Raw genomic sequence first — 22,129 nt, forward strand, 5'->3', positions numbered from 1 at the left:
GTAGTTAATTACTCTTTTCGATTGTGTTTCAGGTACTTTAGCAAGCGTTTATGCAAACTCGTTCTCGTGCTCAAAAGAGGACCTTAGATACAACTGAGGAGAAAGACGAAGTTCTTGATACTCCGGAGAAGTTAGATTTTGAGGATTCGGATTCAGGAACTGAGCAGAAAGAACCAGTAAACATGGGAGATCGTATTGTTCAAGCTGATCCAGCTCTTATGGATTTTTCTCAGCCTAAAATTGATGACATTCAGTCAAGCATCCTTCATCCGGCTATTCAAGCTAACACCTTTGAAATCAAGCCGGGCACTATTCAGATGGTGCAGAATTCTGTTTCTTTTGGAGGAGCGGCAACTGAAGACCCCAACATGCACATAAGGAATTTTGTCGAGATCTGCAGCACTTTTAAGTATAATGGCGTGACTGATGAGGCTATCAAGTTGAGGCTTTTCCCATTCTCACTAAGGGATAAGGCTAAAGACTGGTTACATTCTGAACCAGCTGGGTCCATCACTACGTGGCAAGATCTTGCGCAAAAGTTTCTGGTGAAGTTTTATCCAATGGCAAAGACTGCTGCTATGAGGAGTGCTCTTACTCAGTTTTCGCAGCAACCTACAGAATCTATGTGCGAGGCTTGGGAACGCTACAAGGAAATGTTGAAAAAATGTCCACATCATGGGAGCAAGCATTAATCTGATGCCCTTGTCGATCTTTAAAAAGCTGGATCTGCCTGATCCAAAACCCACATACATGTCGCTACAATTGGCGGACCGTTCCATTACTTACCCAAGGGGCATAGTTGAGGATGTGCTCGTCAAGGTGGATAAGCTCTTCTTTCCTGCAGATTTTGTTATTCTGGATTTTGAGGAAGATAAGAAGATTCCCATAATCTTGGGGAGGCCTTTCTTGGCTACTGGCCGTACCTTGATAGATGTGCAAAAAGGGAAACTTACTATGCGGGTCCAAGATCAGGATGTGACCTTCAACGTATTCAAGGCAATGAAATTCCCTACAGAAGATGAGGAGTGCTTAAAAGTGGATGTGATTGATTCTGCGGTTACTTCGGAACTCGATCACATGCTAATGTCTGATGCATTGGAAAAGGCCTTAGTGGGGGATTTTGACAGCGATGATGAAGATAGCAACGAGCAATTACAATATCTGAACGCTTCTCCATGGAAGCGAAAGCTCGACATACCATTTGAATCTCTTGGTACTTCTGACCTTAAGAATGCTGAAGGGAAGCTCAAACCATCAATAGAGGAAGCACCTACCTTGGAGCTCAAACCATTACCTGAACACTTGAGGTATGCTTTTTTAGGTGATTCATCTACATTACCTGTTATTATTTTAGCTGACCTTTCATGTAGTGAGGATGACAAGCTCTTAAGGATTTTGAGAGAATTCAAATCGGCTATAGGATGGACCATAGCAGACATCAAGGGGATAAGTCCTTCATATTGTATGCATAAAATTCTGTTAGAGGAAGGTAGTAAGCCAACTGTGGAACAGCAGCGAAGACTGAACCCGATCATGAAGGAGGTGGTGAAGAAAGAAATTCTGAAATGGCTAGATGCAGGCATCATTTATCCTATTTCTGACAGCTCGTGGGTGAGCCCCGTGCAATGTGTACCTAAGAAAGGAGGTATCACTGTGGTCGCAAATGAAAAGAATGAGCTCATCCCTACTCGAACAGTTACAGGATGGAGAGTATGCATGGATTATAGAAAATTGAACAAAGCCACAAGGAAGGATCACTTTCCTCTCCCATTCATTGATCAAATGCTTGACAGATTGGCGGGACATGAGTATTTTTGTCTTCTGGATGGTTATTCCGGGTATAATCAGATTTGTATTGCACCAGAGGATCAGGAAAAGACTACCTTCACTTGTCCATTTGGCACATTTGCTTTTCGTAGAGTTTCGTTTGGGTTATGTGGCGCCCCAGCCACCTTTCAGAGATGTATGATGGCTATATTCTCTGACATGATTGGAAATAACGTCGAAGTGTTCATGGATGACTTCTCCATCTTTGGACACTCATATGATGAATGTTTGAATAATCTGTGCGCCGTACTCAAAAGATGCGTGGAAACTAATTTGGTGCTTAATTGGGAGAAATGTCATTTTATGGTGCGTGAAGGCATTATCCTTGGGCATAAGGTCTCTAGCAAAGGTCTGGAGGTGGACAAGGCCAAGGTGGGAGTCATTGAAAATCTTCCCCCACCTAATTCGGTGAAAGGAATCCGTAGTTTTCTCGGTCATGCGGGTTTTTATCGGCGATTCATCAAGGACTTTTCAAAGATATCTAAGCCGTTGTGCAATTTACTTGAGAAAGATGTGCCTTTCAAATTTGATGATGAATGTTTGGCAGCATTCGAGACTCTCAAGGAGAGTTTGATCACGACACCAGTTATTACAGCACCAGATTGGACAGAACCGTTTGAGATGATGTGTGATACGAGTGACTATGCGGTAGGTGCAGTTCTGGGACAGCGCAAGAAAAATCATTTCCATGTGGTCTACTATGCGAGTAAGACTTTAAATGGGGCCCAATTGAACTACACCACTACTGAGAAGGAGCTTTTGGCTATAGTCTTTGGCTTTGAGAAATTTCGATCTTATCTGCTTGGTACAAAAGTAACAGTATTCACTGATCATGCAGCTATTCGCTATCTGGTTTCTAAGAAGGATTCGAAGCCGAGACTCATTCGTTGGGTGCTTTTACTTCAGGAATTTGAGTTAGAGATCAAAGATAGAAAAGGTACCGAGAATCAAGTAGCTGACCATCTCTCTAGGTTGGAGAATCCCGATTCTACTTCACAAGATAGGACGTTAATCAATGAATCTTTTCCGGATGAGCAGTTGTTTGCAATTCAGGAGGAAGAACCATGGTTTACAGATATTGTAAACTATCTTGTCAGCAATATAATGCCGCTTAATTTGACATCCGCTCAAAAGAAGAAGTTTCTGCATGAGGTGAAGTGGTATATGTGGGATGAACCATATTTGTTTAGATAGGGAGCTGATCAGATCATCAGGAGATGTATCCCGTTCTATGAGACGGAGGGGATATTACGAGACTGCCATTCCACGGTTTATGGTGGACACTATGGAGGTGAGAAGACGGCAGCTCGTATTCTGCAAGCAGGTTTTTTCTGGCCTACTTTGTTCAATGATGCTCATCAGTTTATTTTAAGGTGTGATCGTTGCCAAAGAGTGGGAAATTTGTCAAGGAAGGATGAGATGCCATTAAATGTGATGCTTGAAGTCGAGGTCTTTGATGTATGGGGAATCGATTTCATGGGGCCTTTTATCTCGTCTTGCAATAATCAGTACATCTTGCTGGCAGTCAATTATGTCTCAAAATGGGTCGAAGTTAAAGCTTTACCGAAAAATGATGCAAAGGCAGTGCTAAATTTTTTTCATAAGCAAATTTTCACAAGGTTTGGAACGCCTCGGGTAATCATAAGTGATGAAGGATCGCATTTTTGCAACCGTAAGTTCACTTCTATGATGCAGCGTTATAATGTGAATCATCGAGTAGCTACTGCCTATCATCCGCAAACAAATGGTCAAGCGGAAGTGTCTAACAGAGAGATAAAGCGCATTCTAGAGAAGGTTGTTTGTCCGTCAAGGAAGGATTGGTCTTTAAAGCTCGATGAAGCTGTTTGGGCTTACAGAACAGCATACAAAACTCCACTTGGGATGTCACCGTTTCAGTTGGTGTATGGTAAGGGATGTCATCTACCGGCGGAGCTTGAGCATAAGGCCTACTGGGCATTGAAGAAATTGAACCTGGATTTAGATGCAGCTGGTAAGAAAAGAATGCTTCAGCTTAATGAACTTGATGAATTTCGACTTCAAGCGTACGAGAATAACAAAATGTATAAGGAAAAGGTGAAGAGGTGGCACGATAGGAAGCTACATCCTAAGTTATTTGTGCCAGGGCAACAAGTTCTGTTATTCAACTCTCGGCTCCGACTTTTTCCTGGGAAGTTGAAATCAAGGTGGTCTGGACCTTTTATTGTCAAAACTGTGTTTCCACATGGAGCGGTGGAAATTTTTGAGAATGATTCGGACCAAGCATTCAAGGTTAACGGTCAGCGGTTGAAGCACTACTATAGGGACATGGCAAACCGAGAGGTGGTTAGTGCCATTTTGTTGACTACTTGAGAAAGGTACGGAACGTCAAGCTAATGACGAAAAAGAAAGCGCTGCGTGGGAGGCAACCCATGAATTGTTGTTACAGGAACCCTTAGAAGTTAATAACCTATCCAAAAACACACAAAAATCAGAAAACAGGGGCTGATTACATGAACGTCAAGCTAATTATTGTTACAGCTTGCTGCGCGCCCGCGCAGAAATGCTGAGCGGCCGCGCAGGGGTCGAGTTCCAGAAAATTTTTTTGCAGTTCAGAAAAAAAAAACAAAAACACAAAAAACCCATCACAGAACATAAACCCACAAATTCTTTTCCCATTACCCCATGATTTTATCCCTCAACCCCACTCCTAATCTAATTTAACCTACTCCACACCCTATATATACATACACCTATCCTACATATCTCCCACAAACTTCCTACACTTAAACCCTCTCATAAACATCAAAAATCAGTTCTTACACACTTTTATTCACAAATCAATGGCACCCAAGAGAGCACGCACTATTGACAGCAGCAGCACAGTTCCTACTGCTGATTCATCAAGGGGTACTGCTGCAAGGCCTCGGTTAACTGACAGAGCTGCGGAGGAGGAGTACACTAGGCTGTTGGGGAAGCCGATTCTGAAGGAGAGGGGGTTTTTACCATCAGGGAGGGATGGTGAGTTGTTTCCCATGATTACAGAGAAGGGGTGGATAGCTTTTTGTGAGTCACCCGAAGCAGTACCGATGAGTGTTGTTCGCGAGTTCTACGTGAACGCGAAGGCTGAAAAGAATGGGTTTTCTGTAGTTCGTGGGCTGACGGTTGATTATCATCCTGCGGCGATTCGCCGTGTGATTGGACAGTGAGAGAGGAAGCCCGAGGAGGAGAACTGGAATGAAAAGACTGTTGAGGATTTTGACTTGGATTTGATTTGTGCGACTCTCTGTCGACCGGGCACAGTTTGGAACCGCAGTCCAGCCAATAATGAGTATCGTCACTTTCCGGCGATCGCCATGAACAGGTATGCCCGTGCATGGAATGCATTTATATGTGCTAATATTTTGCCTTCTTCACATGCACACGAGGTCACAGTTGAGAGAGCACAGTTGTTGTGGGGAATTCTGAATGAGGAATACTATGTGGACCTTGGTGAGTTTATCTAGCAAGGAATTCTGAAGTTTTTGAGGGGAGCAAAGCATATGAACATCCCTTATGCATCCACGGTTATGAAGCTATGCCGAGCAGTAGGAGTGAACTGGCCGGCTCATGAGCAGTTGCAGTTGCCAGCAGCTCCAATAGATTCTGGCACTCTGAATGGGATGCAGGAGTGGACCGGTGGTGAGCCTGAGGAGCATGGGCTGGGTTATCGTCTTCCAGGAGAGCGTCCAGCACGAGGTGCTACTATGGCTAGGCCAGGGCGTGGTGAGGCTGGTTCTTCGAGAGCTCAGGAGGGTGCTGGGATGGGTGATGCCCAGTATAGGAGGCTTTCACGGTGGATGGATGCCATGTATGAGACGCAAAGCAGGTTTGCTCAGGAGCTCACTCTTGCGTTAGGGACTGCTTTTCGAGGCCTTGGAGCTGATATCCAGTGGCCAGTTTTTGGTGAGGACTCTGCATACCCGCCGCCTGATACTCCACCCACTGAGGGTGATGATGATGATGACTCCGAGTAGGTATACCCTGTGTTCCTTTCTACTACCTTCACTAGGGACAGTGAAGATTTTAAGTTTGGGGGTAGTAGTTAAGGAATATTTTGTGTGTGTCATATAGCTGCATATTCATGATAGTTAGTTCATATAGTTGCATAATTTTTGCCATATAGTTTTTTTATATAGCTTTATTTGTTTGTCATATCATATAGCTCATGCATATACCATGATCCCTTTTGCAATGATTTATCGACTGAATTGTGATATTGATGCGAATGTAGTGATAGCATTAAAGTGATATTAAGTTGTGTAGGTTGATATGCATGCTAGAAGCACTTGTATTTTCACTAAGTCTTAGAGAATGCTTAAGGGCTAGATTGTTGTTATGATCTGATTATTTTTGAGGATAATCTATTTATTATGCTTAGAATTTGATAATAGGTTCTTAGTGGTAAAGGCATGAAAAAGAAGAAAAAAAAATGGAGTAAAAATGGAATTTGTTGCTAATTGTGGCTAGGCGTCAAATGGCTAGTAGCCGGCTCGCATGTTATGCGAGTAGTCTAGGGTTGAGCAAGATGGAGCGAAACGCACTTGCTCAGAAAAAAAAAATAAATTTGCATAATTGATCAAGAGTGGGCTCTTTGGTATTCGAGTTATTAAGTTCTTAGGGGACTTTGTGCCTAGTGACCTAAGGCTTTTAGAGTCTGGGATCCGCTAACCTAACGCTCGTTACATGGATACCATTGTATAAGTCTTTTGTGGACCTCACTCATTCCAGGGTCAAATAAGCATTTGAGTTGTAAATAAAAAGCACGATTCCGTAGTAAGCTCCAGAGTTCTTGTAGTGTTGTATATCACTTTGTGCCTAGAATTTTTATTCTTTGTATAATCGTAGGATTGCCTTGAAGATAGTCTAGTCATAGTAATTGGTCTAGTTCTGAAGCATATCTGTTAAGCATTTGCACACACCACGTTTCTGGCTGTATGTCCGTTTGCATGAGTTTATTGATCTTTAGTTGCCTAACTGCATTCGTTGAGATGTGACAATTTGGTTGGTTAATTGTAGTAAGGGGGATCGTTGCATTTTCATATAGATTGCATTCATGCATATTTTTATTTGTTTTCAGTCTGTGACGCTTGAGGACAAGCATCGATTTAAGTTTGGGGGTGTGATAAGTGGCATTTTATACCACTTAGAACGTCTTAAAATGGCTTAAATTGGTGTCTTGAAATCAAGTATTTTGTGTATTTGATGCGTTTTTCTAGTGTTTATGCATTTCAGGGTATTAGTTGCATTTCGGAGGAGGAATCATCAAGAATAAGCCTTGGCATGTGTTCACCATTGCGAGAGGAAAAGAACGGGCAGATTACGGCGAAGAAACGGAGCAAACCTGGATTTTTTCCAGTAGGGTCCTGCGCGCCCGCACAGCAATGCTGAGCGGCCGCGCAACAGCCTTGCGCGCCCGTGCAGAAATGCTGAGCGGCCGCGCAGGGTCGGGGAAAAAGCTGAATTATTTTAGACTTCTACTTCTGTTTGGCTTCCAACTTCTATGTAATCTGAGTTTTATGGGACTATTATATAAGTAGATTTGAGACGTTTTCATAGAGAATATGAAGGAGATTATGTTTTAGATTGTGTTTTGCGCAAGAAGCGAAGGAGATAAGGAAGAAGACCGATTTAGCACACCGCAACGAAGAGGAAGCATATATTCTTGTGATTCTTGTTTCGTTGTAACGTTGGATGCTAGTTTTCTTGCTTTGACTTATTTACTCTTGTGACGTACTCTGTTTTAATATAATTAGTTTAGTTATTATTTTCTTGTGTTGTTTATCATGATTTCATATGAACCCATGATGGCGATAAGTTCTATTATGGGCTAATCGTGATCATGGGGTTGCAACGGATTTATTATGAAATTCTTTAGTTAATTGTTTAATACTTTAGTGTGTGATGATTGCATGATATCTAGTATTGGTTGTGCGTATTCGTCTTATGTGCGTCGCGAACATATAAGATAGGGTGTTAATCTCTTGTGAAGCGACGGTGGATCTTGAGATTTAGAACTTGCCATGCTAGCATAGGTTCATATACGTTGTGCATGATTAGTGGGTAACTCTAACAGTTTTATTTGCCCTATATAATCAAAAGGAATAACTTGTGCTTAAATCGTTGTGTTGTCAATTTCTGTAGACATATAGGAACTCAACATAATTGATGACTATTCAACTTCTATCTTAATTGTGGATGTTTGGTAGAATGGTATTAGTACAATGAAAGTTGGCTTTTATCAGTTCCATGTTATTCGATTAATATCATCATTGTCACATGCTAAAGGTAATAACAATGGCTATAGAAGGAAGTAATAATGAAGTTGTGATCTCATGAGTGTTTTATTATTGATAAATTGAAGTGTTAGTTAAGTGGTTAATTAAGTAGTTAATTATAGTTAATATTTAATCAACAATTTTAAGTGTTATCTTAACATTGAGAAGTAATCATACATTGGTGAGTGAGTTTAATTAGACAACAACTTAGTCTGAGTCTCTGAGGGAACGAACTAGAAAGTATTTTATATTACTTGCGAACGCGTATACTTGCGTGAATATTAGTGCGTGATTTCGCCCTAACAGGAAGCCAGGACATATGGTCAGGGATTGCAAGACACCAGCCCCAGTCAGTAATGCATTAAGGATTGTCGGATCTACCCCAACAGTGAATGAGACTCCGAGGGCTAGAGTTTTTGACTTGTCGGTGAAGGATGTGATCCAGGATGCGGATGTCGTGGCAGGTACGCTTAATGTGAATTCTTTATGTGCCAAAGTGTTAATAGATTCGGGAGCAACTCGATCGTTTGTTTCACAAGATTTTGTTAGTAAGTTAAATTATCCAGTTGAGTATTTAAATGAAATAATGACTGTGGAATTAGCAAATCAAGAACGTGTAACTGTTAACCAAGTTTGTGGGAATTGTGAGATTGAGATTTCTGGTAGTAAGTTTTGTGTAGATTTGATACCGTTTAAGTTAGGAGAATTTGACGTTATATTAGGGATGGATTGGTTATCTAAGCATGATGCTCAGATAGATTGTCGAAATAAGAAAGTAATGGTGAAAACGCCAGACGAAAGAATAGTAACGTTCAAGGGACAGAAGCAGGTAAAGAAGTTCTTAACGATGATTCAAGCCAAGAAGTTACTACGACAAGGATGTGAGCATTTCGTAGCATATGTGATCGACAGAAGTCAGGAGCCAGCAAAACTTGAAGATATTCCAGTTGTGAAGGAATTTCCAGATGTATTTCCTGACGAGTTACCAGGACTTCCTCCAGATAGAGAAATTGAATTTGCAATCGACTTAGCACCTGGAACCGAACCAGTATCCAAGGCCCCGTATAGAATGGCGCCCGTTGAGATGAAAGAGTTAGCAAAACAATTACAAGAGTTGTTAGAGAAAGGAGTAATCAGACCCAGCGTATCCCCGTGGGGTGCACCGGTATTATTTGTCAAGAAGAAAGATGGAAGCATGAGACTGTGCATCGACTATAGAGAGCTCAACAAGTTGACAATCAAGAATAAGTATCCGTTACCCAGAATTGATGATTTGTTTAACCAATTGAAGGGAGCCAAGTATTTCTCCAAAATCGATTTAAGATCGGGATATCATCAACTGAGGATCAAACCAGAAGATATACCAAAGACAACTTTCAGAACAAGGTATGGACATTACGAGTTTTTAGTGATGTCTTTTGGATTGACCAACGCCCCAGCAGCGTTTATGGACCTGATGAACAGAATTTTCAAGGAATATTTGGACAAGTTTGTTATAGTATTTATAGATGATATTTTGATCTATTCAAAGACGGAGGAGGATCATGCGGAACATTTAAGGACAACTTTGGAGATTTTAAGGAAAAAGAAGTTATATGTTAAATTGTCGAAGTGTGAGTTTTGGCTACAGGAAGTTCAGTTCTTAGGACACATAGTCAGTAATGAAGGGATCAAAGTGGACCCGGCAAAGATCGAGGCAATTACGAATTGGGAAAGACCGAGAACACCCACTGAGGTAAGAAGTTTCTTGGGATTGGCAGGATATTATCGACGATTCGTTCAGAATTTCTCAAGAATTGCAACACCATTGAAAAAGCTTACACGAAAGAATGAAAAGTTTATATGGAATGACAAGTGCGAAGAAAGTTTTCAGGAATTAAAGCGGAGATTAATCACAGCACCTGTTTTGTCACTTCCAGACGATCAAGGGAATTTCATAATTTATAGCGATGCTTCTTACAAAGGATTAGGATGTGTTCTTATGCAGCACGACAAGGTGATTGCGTATGCGTCAAGGCAATTGAAACCACACGAACAGAAGTACCCTACTCATGATTTGGAGTTAGCAGCTATAGTTTTCGCTTTGAAGATTTGGACACATTATTTGTATGGAGAAAAATGTGAGATTTTCACGGATCACAAAAGTTTAAAATATATATTTACCTAGAAGGAACTTAATATGAGATAAAGGAGATGGTTAGAATTGATCAAGGATTATGATTGCTCAATTAATTATCATCCCGGTAAGGCGAACGTTGTAGCAGATGCGTTAAGTCGGAAGGAAAGGTTAAATGTGTTATCCGTACCTGAAGAGATATATAAAGAATTTCAAAAATTAGAATTGGAGATTAGAATTTATAAGCCTGAGGAAGCAAAAGTGTACAGTATGATTTTCCAACCGGAGTTATTGGAGAAAATAAAGAAATGCCATAAAGAGGTAATGGATCAAGATATAAATAGTTTGGTAGGTGAGGAATTATGCACGCAACAAGATGATCAAGGTATTCTTAGGTTTTCTTCAAGAATTTGGATTCCACCAGTGACGGAGCTGAAAAATGAAATTTTACAAGAGGCACATAGTTCAAGATATTCCATCCATCCAGGGAGTACCAAAATGTACAAAGATTTAAAAAAGAATTATTGGTGGCCAGATATGAAGAGGGAAATTGCGGAATGGGTTAGTAAATGCTATACATGTCAGAGAGTTAAAGCAGAGCATCAGAGACCAAGCGGATTGCTATAGCCATTGGAGATTCCAGAGTGGAAGTGGGAACATATTACCATGGATTTCATAGTTGGACTACCAAGGACAAGGGCTAATCATGATGCCATTTGGGTTATAGTAGATAGACTTACCAAGTCAGCTCATTTTCAGCCTATAAATGAACGATTTTCGCTCGAATAGTTAGTTCATATGTACTTGAAAGAGATCGTAGTTCGTCATGGAGTTCCAGTGTCTATTGTATCTGATCGAGATCCAAGATTTAATTCAAAATTTTGGAAGAGTTTTCAAGAATGTTTGGGAACAAGATTGAATATGAGTACGGCCTATTACCCCCAAACGGATGGCCAAAGTGAAAGAACGATCCAGACAATCGAAGACATGCTACGTGTTTGTGCTATTGATTTCAAAGGAAGTTGGGACGAGCATTTACCCCTGGTAGAGTTTGCTTATAACAACAGTTATCATGCCAGCATTGGGATGCCACCTTATGAAGCCCTTTATGGACGCAAATGTAGATCTCCAGTATATTGGGACGAAGTAGGAGAACGCAAAATACTCGGATCCGAATTGGTACAGCAGACAAAGGAAGTTGTTGAAATTATCCAGAAAAGATTAATAGCCGCACAAGATCGTCAAAGGAAATATGCAGACCAGTCAAGAAAAGACATGGAATTTAAAGAAGGAAGCTTGGTATTATTGAAAGTATCACCGTGGAAAGGACTAACAAGGTTTGGGAAGAAAGGGAAGCTAAACCCAAGATATGTCGGACCTTTTGAAATCCTAAAGTGTATTGGCAAAGTAGCTTACGAGTTGGCGTTACCTCCGCACATGGAGCACATCCATAATATTTTTCACATATCAATGCTTAAGAAATATAATCCAGACTCCAGGCATGTAATAGAATATGAGCCAATAGAACTTCAAGCAGATTTATCATATGTAGAGAGTCCGATAGAGATTCTAGAGGAAAGAGAGAAAGTATTGAGAAATAAAGTGGTAAAGTTAGTAAGAGTATTGTGGAGAAACCCAAAGGTTGAAGAGTCAACCTGGGAGTTAGAAAGTGATATGAGAGAAAAGTACCCTCATTTGTTTTCTTAGAGATTCTGAGGACAGAACCTTTTAAGGGGGGAAGGATGTAATATCCGGGATATATCGTGTAATTATTTCTGCTATTATATAATTATTATGTGCGTTCAGTATCTATTCTGTGAGCTAATTGTTAAGTGTTATCTGTACTTGAATATTCAAAAATAATATTAATTGAGTATTTTAATTTTTATATGTCCAAAATAAAATATAGATAATTGTCATATCTTCCTAATTATTTTTATGTTGGTTTATGGATTTATAAGAATCATATGAAATTTCTAAAATCTTTTTCTGGGTAATTAAAATCTATTTTATAAAAACGGGAACCAACCGACGTCAACCGTTGTTACGTTTTTGGAACCCGAAACTCTTTCGAGAACTCCTTCCTAACCTAATTGTAATATTCCGAGCAGATTCCATGTTTCAACTTTTTCGATCCGGCATACGGTTTGTCCTGCGCGGGTCCCGGCGCAACATTTTCGATACAATATTTGTTCCGGTAAATCAATAAAACCCGTATTTTCGATAAACAGGAACTTTTTATTAAACTATCACAATTATCACTTCTTAATACGTGTAACCAGGCACTGAGACCAAGACCGCAGTACAAATTGTACTGATTTGGATAATTATCCCGAAAACCGATACCGTTTGGATCAGTTTTTACAAATAAACGTACCGTTTTATATCCGGAATGATCCAACGGGATCCTAATTTTCCGTAATTATAAATAGCCTTTTACCGTATTTTATTTCGTATCAAAATCATTTGCAGACAGATAATTATATAATTTTCAGAGAAAAAACCCTAATTTCCTAAAACTGTTCTAAGAATCAAACAAGCATTTGGAGGTGTTATTGAATTCCGGCCAACTCAGGGATTGTTAGGATGAATTGATTGCATGGTTGTGTTCCTGGTAACCTGTAGATGTGATCTGGAGGTGTTGGTGGGGTGAGGACGCCGGGAACGTGTTCTCCGGCCATCCCCGACTTTTTCCTGCGACTAGACTGCAAAATTGGAGTTTGGTCCCTGCAATTTTGAAAACGATGCAGTTTGGTCCCTGTAGTTTCCAGAATTTGCAAAAATTGGATTTCTGTTTTAAAAATGTTTAAAAATCATATTTCCTATTTATTTTTATTATAAAAATTCGTTTTTAATTTATGAAAATTCTAAAAATTATTATTTTAATTCTGAAAATTATTTTTAATTCACAAATAAATCTAAATTAATTAGTTAATTAATTCCAGTTAATTTCTAATTGATTAATTGGTCAATTAATTCGAAAATTAATTGATTAATTGATTTAATTAATTATTAATTGATTTTAATTAATTATTTAATTAGATTTAATTATTTAAAAATGATTTAAAAATTCTGAAAAATAGTTTCGAGCTTTAAAATATTATTCTAAATTATTTCCAAGGCTCGATAATTATTCTAAAATTATTTCGGAGCCAGAATTGGCCAACCGAACCCTGTTTATTAACCCGAAATTGATCTAACGACCCGTTTTAATTCCGAAAAATGTTTTAAAAATCATTTTAAATACCAGAAAGCCTATTTATGACCCGAGACTTCTTTATAAATAATATATCATTGATTACGTGATGTATTATGTGCTATATGTGACTTGTTAATTGACTATCGGTCTATATATTCGGTGTTTACTTGATTATCGCATAACTTTCAATCCGTTAATCGGATTTGGTTAAAACGAAGGGTAGATAGAAGTGTGTGTTGAATAGAATTCCATGTGTAAATTATTGATAGATGCTTATGATATGTGAGCAGAAGAGGCAAGACGTAGGAAAGGGAAACAGATAGTTGAGGAGTAAGACGCTTGTGATTGGAAGCGAGTGCAGTGTAGTAAGCTAATATCAGGCAAGTGTTCTGAACTTTCTCGAGATATTGTAGTATTTGATAGTCAGATTGATATTGCAAGTGCTTTGAAGCACTGAAACCTAAACTCTGATTCCAGTTATTATTCTTGAGCCATAAACCTTATTCTTTCTAGAACATTGATTGTTGTATACCTAAACACAAATCTCAAGTATACGATATTACTCCACAAATACATGTAAACAAAATCCCAAACACTGAACTGAATTACTTGTGCATTCAATCATTGTATCCTATGCTTTGAAAGCCCAAATCTTTGAAACCCTGAAATGTTGATTCCTTTGTTATCCAATTCTTTTATTACCCAGCATCCAAGCTTTTAAATTGCCTTATTGATCCTTACAAGGATTGAAACCCTTTCATTGTTAAACATTTATTATTGTTAATGATTTCAGTTATTGTTTATTATTGCATATTCTGTTATTATGTTAGAATTGGATTGTTTTTATAAAATTATGGACCAGATTCGTGGTCAGACCATATAATGGTCAAGTTAGGCCAATGTGTGCCTTGGATCCAGTAGTTAGAGCAATGATGTGTGCCTTGCTCGGGGTTAGTGCGTGACTGATTAGCAGCCTAACCTTGGTTTTTAAATTAAAAGTATAACATCCAATTCTAAATCATAATCCATTGTTCACTTGATATCATAATCATATTCACCTGATGATCATTATTCTCAGTTTTGTCATTGTGACTTGCTGAGCTAGTTAGCTCATTTGTGTGATGTTGTTTATATTCTTTCCAGTTAAAAAGGAACCAGTTGGTAGCGAGGATCCCCAGTCCAGCACGAGAGCTAGGGGTTCAGGTTGAGAAAGCTGAGCTAGTAGGCTTCTTTTGGGATAATTTAAGTTTGTAATAATGTTTAATACTCAGTTTGAGTTTGAAATAGTTGGGATTTGAACGGTTTGTAATATATTAGTGTGTTTGGCTTGTGTGCATACTTTAACCTGTTGCGGTCCGTGGTGGTTGGTAAGTAGGGTCACTGCATATATTATTATTATCTTTATTATTGTTATAAGCAGGTTATAATTAAGGTGTGTGTGTGGACCCCAAACTTCTGACCCGGGTTTGGAGGGCGCCACAACGTATGAGTAAGATTCCTTATGCTTCAGCAATAGAATCTATCATGTACGCGATGTTGTGTACAAGACCTTATGTTGCTTATTCAATTAGTGTGACGAGCAGATATCAGCCCAATCCAGGTGAAGACCACTGGAAAGCAGTGAAAAACATCCTTAAGTACTTGCGAAGGACTCAGGACATTTTTCTTGTTTTTGGTGGTTAATCTGAGTTGAAAATAGAGGGTTATACTGACTCTAGTTTTCAATCAGATAGTGATAGCAAATCCATGTCAGGGTACGTGTTTACTCTGAATGGTGGTGCAATTCAGATTGTTGAAAGAGGAGATGTCAACATGGAGAGAGTTGACACACATAACAACATAGCAGACCCACTCACAAAGCCACTTTCTCAGAGTCACTTTGATCGTCATAAAGACAAGATGGGTATTAGATACCAGAGTTATTGGCTTTAGTACAAGTGGGAGACTGAAAGAGATATGTCCTAAGTCCAATCATGTATGAGGATTTAGGAATAACTTTTATGTAATTTGTTTTTATTTCATTGATATTAATAAAAGGCTTGTTTTGTTTTTATTACGGGCTATATCTATTTAAATATTTAAATAAGATATACCACAGTTTAGAGTAAAGCTTTTTATAGACTGTGATGAGATCATAATAATGAGACCTAAAAGATGATAACTCTAAACTTAAATAGTTCCTGGTCGTAGGATTACTAACTGGTAATTAATAATCCGTAAAGATCGGTACATACTATGCGTGCTTCATTACGAAGGATGTCTATTCTCATAGACATTTGTGTGGTGACACTATAGCTAGCATGTAGGTGCTTATTATAGAATAAGTTCACTGAACATGACTCACACAGCAGAACAACTGATGGAGTTCACTCACGTGTCAGCAGTTGTTTACATAGTGATAGTTGTACAAGTATCCTTAGATTTGAGATCATCATAGTCATCTTGTGTACACTGAACTATGCTTTGGTTTAGTTCTTAGTCTCAAGGGACAATTGTAAGGGCTCTACTGGGTATAGGAATTTGTACACGAAGATAGTGTATGATCAATAAAGGATCTACCCCTTCCAGTGTAGGAAGAGAATGTTCAATGCTGATCCACTTATGTTAGTTCAGGAATCTCTGGCCAGAGTGAATGAAATTAGAATGGAGTTTCTAATTTACATTAAATAGAACTAAGCATAGTGAATGGGAAAGCAAGTGATTAAATAAGATAGGCTTGACACAAGTTCCATGCCTTGTATTTAGTCGCGATATGCTGAGAAGTATCCCTCACGATGTAGAATAAATATGATTAATTAATTAATCATATTTAATGAATTAGAGAATTTATATAAATAATGATAAAATAGTTTTATTATTATTTATTTCTACTACCGGCTTAATATTGAACCTACAAGGTCACACCATAAAAGAGAATTATTTAATGGTGGAGGAATTAATTAATAATGGCTGATAATTATTTATTTATGAAATAAATAATTAATTGATAAATTTAATAATTGATTAAATGAGATTTAATTGATTATAAATTAATTAAGAAAAGGTTCTTACTATTATTAATTAAGAATTTAATTTTTGGAAATTAAATCAAGTGAGAGAATTATTTCTAAAGAGTTTAGAGCTTTTAATTATTAGTGAGAATAATAAAGGGTTAATAATAATAATATTTTATGGGAAAATTTTCAGCTGAAAATTTTGCCTATAAATATACTATTATAAACCCTAATTTTGCCTCAACCAAAAAGATTTACAAAACCCTAATTCTCTCCATCTCCTCCTCCTTCATTACATCATTTTTATTGGTGGATACCGGTGGAGTGCTTCACACTTGTGGAGCGGCTGCTAAGGATCTCCGTTCATCATTTTTGGATCACCATTAAAGACCTCCATCTTTTCATTAACGTAAAGCTTCTTAAGGTAAACATACTGAACTACGAATTAAATATTATTTTTCGCATGGATCCTGCGGACGGTTTCATTTTTTTTTAAGATTTAAATTTACGTTTTCGCTGCGTTTATGTGCTAAAAACCCTTCAGACTTATCGATAACTCAGAGTTCTCTAATGAATGTTGACTTGTCGATAACTCTGAGTTCTCTAGTGAGAAATGACTTGTCGATATCTCCAATCTTTATGTCTTCAATTTGGCTTGTTGATATCTCTCTGAGTTATCTAGTAGCTTTCCTGACTTTTCGATAAGTCATTTGGAGTTCTCGAGTGACTTCTCTATAACACTAAATATGTGACTTGTAGAGATCTTTGACTTAGAATATTTTTATCCAAATAGATTTATTCAACTCCAAGCTTCTTCATAATTCTTCTGAGGCATGATCTTCTTGATCTTCTTCTAGATAGAATCCTGAGGCTTGATACTGTTTAAACAAAAAGACTCAAGTTTGCTCTTTTACAGTTTTACAGACTTTAAATGTCATAAGTACAAGTGTAAACTAAGATTACAATACAACTTACTTAGGGTTGTCAATTTGACTTGGTCTTGTTAAAGTACAGGCATATCTTGCACAACAAACAGTTTGGACAATGTGATGTCAAACATAGTTATTGCCTGCAAGACTGCAAAGGAAATATGGGATGCCTTGGAGACACAGTGTCAAGGTACGATGTCAATAAAAAAGAACCGAAGAGTTGTTTTTATGCAAAAATTTGAGCAATTTGATTCCAAGGCTGATGAGTCAATTAATAACATATATGATAGTTTTCTGACACTGCTGATTGATCTATCATCAGTTCGAAAAGAATATGAAAGGGAAGACTCAAACACCAAATTTCTAAGAGCTCTTCCAGAAGATTGGGATACACAGGCCTCAATAATCAGGCATGAATATGATCATGATTCTCTTAATATAGATGAAGTGTATGGCATGTTGAAGACTCATGACCTGGAGATCCAGCAAAGGAAGAATAGAAAAGGTCTGAAGATGAAGGGTACGGCTCTTAATGCTGAGACTCACAAAGGCAAGGAAAAGATAAGTGAGAAATCAAAGAGAACGTATATAGTGGAAGAATCAGATACTGATGATACATCAGATCCTGACACAGATACTAACGAGGATTCTGAGATCGATATGGATGATCCTCAAGTGGTTGAGATGGCTGCAATACTGGTAAAAGGTTTCAGAAGGATGAGGTCTGAAAAACCACAGAGGAAAGGTGTTTACAACAGAAGGTTCTCTGGTCAAGGAAAAGACAGGTTCAGAAGGACTAATGGTCAGAACAACACGGACATGAAGTTTAACAAGATCAAGGTGATATATTATAATTGCAATAAAAGGGGATATCTAGCTAGGGAGTGCCCCAAGACAACTGGAAAAGCTTTGGTCACAAAAAACTCTAACAGAGATTGTATGGATTCATCAGAAACTGACAATGATGATGAATGCTATGCACTCATGGCAGCTCACAGAGAGATTGCCTCAGGAACTGATAAGGTACCTTCAGTTATATTTCCTGTTGATATTGATAATGTGTCTGAACTGAAAACTTTCTTGTACTCTTTGCATGTTACTTTTAGATGCAAGACTACTGAATGTGATAATTTGATTACTAGTAATAAGAGGCTTAAAGAAAGAAATGAGTTCCTAGAAGCTGAGTTAGTTTGCATGAATGAACATGAAAAGGTATGTAAGAAAGCAAAACATAATGAAACTCAGATAAATATCAGGTATGCTAGACTAGAGAAAGTTCTAGAATAGGAAAGAGAAGTGTTTAAGACTTGGATGACCTCAGGAAAGAAAGTTCATGATTTCATCAGTGATAAGAACTGGAAAGAATGTCTAGGTTATAACAAATTTGCTGATAGGAATATCAATAAATCCATTAATAACACTACTCCAGTTAAGTTTGTTGGAACTGATGAAAGAGGAGTTGAGCCAGTCTATGAATTTGGTTTTACCTCTAAGAACAATGCTGAAGAAAAGGCTGAACCTAGAGTCCTTGCTAAAATAAAAGAAGATCCTAAAATGTAAGACAAGAAAGGTAAAAACATAGGACTTCTCTCTAAGAGTCAGATAGACAAGAAGATATGTGAGATAACGTCTAAGGCTCCCAAACCTAGGTCTAAGAGAGGTAGAAATGGAAAACAAGGAATAAACAAGGAAAACAACTATAAGTAAGTTCCTAATGCACCTAGGAAAGCCTATTTTAACTGTGGTAATACTAATCATATTATGATTGATTGCATGAAGGATAAAAAGAAAATTTCTAAAATTCCTGAATCTGACATTAATGGTACATCAGTATTATGCAAATCACAAAATCCTTGTTCTCATTGAGGTAGCAGTTGACATTCTATTTACACTTGTAAGGATTATCATAGTGCATATCACAACAATTATGATCCTTTTCCAAAATTCTATAAAATTGCTATTTTAAATAGAACTGCTAAACTGAATATGCCTACATATTATAGAGTTAAAAATGTCAAGACAAATCCCGATGGAGTAAATCATGATGGACCAAATCCTGAAAAAAGGTCTACTAATGTAAAAATGCATAAGATGTCAAAAAGAACCCAACAAGTGTGGGTTCTCAAAAATTTTGACTGATTTCCATATTTCTGATTACAGGACAACAAGAAGAATGTGCTTGTCTTGGATAGTGGTTGTTCAGCACATATGACTGGAAATAAATCCTTGTTGTCAGAATATGAGGAGAAGGCTGGCCCAATGGTTTCCTATTGAGATGACAATGTAGGAAAAACACTGGGATATGGCAATATTATCATTGGAAATATCATCATCTCAAACATAGCTCTGGTAAATGGACTGAAGCACAATTTGTTGAGCATTAGTCAAATCACTCAGAGGTTTCTATGTCGTCTTCTATAATACGCATTATGAAGTAGTTCATAAGATCACAAGGAAAACTGTCTTCAAAGCTTACAGAAATAGAAACATTTATGAATCCAAACTTTATGCAAATACTGATGGTCCAGAATCTTGTCTGGTAACCAAGGCATCGGTAGATGAAAGTTGGAATTGGCACAAAAATCTCACCTAAACTTCAATAATCTCAGTGAACTGGTGAAGAAAGATTTAGTAAGAGGTCTACCTAACATGTACTATTCCCCTGATGGTTTATGTGATACATGTCAACAAGCCAAGCAAAGAATAACCTCTTTCAAGAGCAAGTCAAAAACATCCATCAAAAAGTCATATCAAATGCTGCATTTGAATCTCTTTGGTCCTGTGAATGTCATGTCAATCAACAAGAAAATGTATACTCTATTTATTGTTAATGAATACACTAGATTTACCTGGGTGTTTTTCTTGCATAGTAATGATGAAACAGCTGAAATTCTCTTGGATCATCTGAGACTAATTGAAAATGCCACAAAGTACAAAGTCCAAATTTTGTGAAGTGACAATGGGACAGAGTTCAAAAATAGCAAGATAGATGAGATATGCAAATAAAATAGAATCTCTCAAAAATTTTCATCTATTGGAACACCTCAATAAAATGGTGTTTTGGAAAGGAAAAATAGGACGCTTGTTGAAGCTGGTAAGACTATTCCAGTGGAAGCTAATCTACCAACATACTTTTGGGCTGAAGCTGTCAACACTGCCTGTTATATTCAGAATCTAACTCTGATCAACACACATGGATTTACCCCTTATCAAATGATCAAGAAAAAGAAGCCAAGCTTAAAACATCTCCATATGGTTTCAAGGGAGATACTATTGATAAAACCTTGTTTTACATAAATAAAGGTAGCGATCTGCTTTTAGTGCAAATTTATGTTGATGATATTATTTTTGGGTCTACTAACAATAATCTGTGCAAGAAATTTTCTGATCTTATGAAGACGAGGTATCAAATGAGTATGATGGGAGAGTTACATTACTTTCTTGGACTAAAAGTTACAAAAATTGATGAGGGAATTTTTATTAATCAGTCTAAGTACACAAACAATTTATTGACTCGGTTTAATATGTAAAAAAATTCAACTATTGTAACTCCAATGAACACTGCTACTAAGTTAGATCCAAACCAAGGTATATAAATTGATGTTACTGTCTATCGAGGTATGATTGGTTCATTGCTTTACCTAACTGCTTGTAGACCAGATATTAAGTATGCAACCTGCTTATTTGTAAGATTTTAGGTCAAGCCCAGAAAATCTCACTTAGTTAATGTAAAGAGGATTCTGAGATACTTGAAGGGGACTCCATCTCTTGGTTTATAGTATAGAAGAGAATTAGATTTCAGTCTGATTGGTTATTTCGATGCAGACTTTGCTCGATGAAAATTTGACAGGAAGAGTACCTCTGGTGGTTGTCAGTATTTGGGTGGTAGATTGGTCGCTTGGCAGAGCAAGAAACAGAAATCAATCTTTATATCGAGAGCTGAAGCTAAACACATTATTGTTGGCAGTTGTTGTACTCAGATTCTTTGGAGACGAAATCAAATAATGGACTATGGATTTTCTTATACAAAGATTCCTATTTTCCGTAACAATCAAAGTGCCATAGCAATGACAGGTAATCCAGTACAACAGTCAATCACAAAATATATCAGTATTAGATATCACTTTATCAGGGAGCATGTCAACGAAGGAATAATTGAGCTTTATTTTGTTCTGACTGATCAACAAGTAGTTGATATCTTCACCAAGCCTTTACCTGAAGCAACTTTTGGAAAATTACTTCATGAGCTTGGAATGGTTAACTATGCAAAGGATTGAGTTGTCAGCTTCTGATCTACATGACAGATCCTGATACATTTAATCCTGATGATGTAATTATGACATTGGTTGTGCATTTGTTATGATTTTGTTCAATTATTTTTCCTAAGTAATACTTGATTTACATTAAGTATATTTGCGAATTATTTTTGTACATTATTATTGAGTTGTTTGTAAATTAGTAGCATGCTTTCTAGTTTTTCGGTTCCGTATCACTTATTCTCCTTGAAAATAATGCATGTTTACCAGAATTACACATTAAGTTTGGTATTATATATTCTCTTCACTCAGCACATGCCATGTGTATTAGTGTCTTATAGTCTATTACTGCTTTAAAATCATTATCTTTCTTTTATAAGACACATACTATACGCGAACTGCTTGTTATCGATTCTCTCTCTCATTGCACAAACCCTAACTTTTTGAATGGCTAACACTGAGTCTGATTCTTCAGTCTCTGCGATTAAGTATGTGTTTAACCACAAGACTTTTTGT

General features: G+C 37.6%; 1 non-coding gene across 1 annotated transcript; it reads right to left on the reverse strand.

Annotated features, from left to right (window-relative positions):
* Positions 1-575: 575 nt before the first annotated feature.
* LOC141699071 (small nucleolar RNA R71) lies at positions 576-683 on the reverse strand. Its single transcript, XR_012565559.1, has one exon. It is a non-coding gene; the product is annotated as a small nucleolar RNA R71 (small nucleolar RNA).
* Between the last annotated feature and the right edge of the window lie 21,446 nt (positions 684-22,129).

This window comes from Apium graveolens, chromosome 11 (genome assembly GCF_009905375.1).
Source record: "Apium graveolens cultivar Ventura chromosome 11, ASM990537v1, whole genome shotgun sequence".
NCBI classification, from domain to species: Eukaryota; Viridiplantae; Streptophyta; class Magnoliopsida; order Apiales; family Apiaceae; genus Apium; species Apium graveolens.